Source organism: Octopus bimaculoides, chromosome 20 (assembly GCF_001194135.2).
Source record: "Octopus bimaculoides isolate UCB-OBI-ISO-001 chromosome 20, ASM119413v2, whole genome shotgun sequence".
NCBI classification, from domain to species: Eukaryota; Metazoa; Mollusca; class Cephalopoda; order Octopoda; family Octopodidae; genus Octopus; species Octopus bimaculoides.
Window position 1 is genome coordinate 17467431 of NC_069000.1, and position 723 is coordinate 17468153.

A 723-nucleotide genomic window follows, 5' to 3' on the forward strand; every position below is an offset into this window, starting at 1 on the left:
AAAAAAAAAAAACAAAAAAAAATTTCAACAAAATATTTAATACAAATCGATCAATCAATAAATATAAATTAAAAAACACAATATTTTACCATAAGTTGTACAAAACAGATTAAGAGAAAATTTCAATAAGGATTGTTAATTGTCCTATTCCCTCTCCCTGATCTACATGTCTGAGCTCTGAATACTTTCTACATTGCCCTATATATAAGATAATATCCTTTCTGTACTGGTGTCAGCTGACTACTCACACTCCCTTGAAGTGACAGGCAAGTAAGATAATCTCTTTAGTACTGGAACCACAAAATGCACCCAGCATCTTTGTAAAGTAGTTGGCAAACTGAACAGAGAATGCATAGAGTTATAAGATCCCTTTATTCAACTTCTCTAATGTTAGTGCCACAAAAGTGCACCCACTACACTCTATAAAGTGGTTAGTGATAGAAAGAGCATCTAATCATATAAACTAAGCCAAACAACAAGTACGAGCATCAGTCTATGGAAGCAGCAGCTTCCAATAGGAGATAATTATTATGATAATGATGAATTTAATTGAAATATTAACTTGACTGAACAGAAACAACTCCATTTGATGTGGGATCACCATGTTGCACACATATGGTTGTGATGCATGTGCCTGGTATTCCCTTATCAGACAGGTAGTCATGATGGGTATACTTGGCTTCGTATATTTTATCCCAGTGTCACTTTGATGACATGCACTGC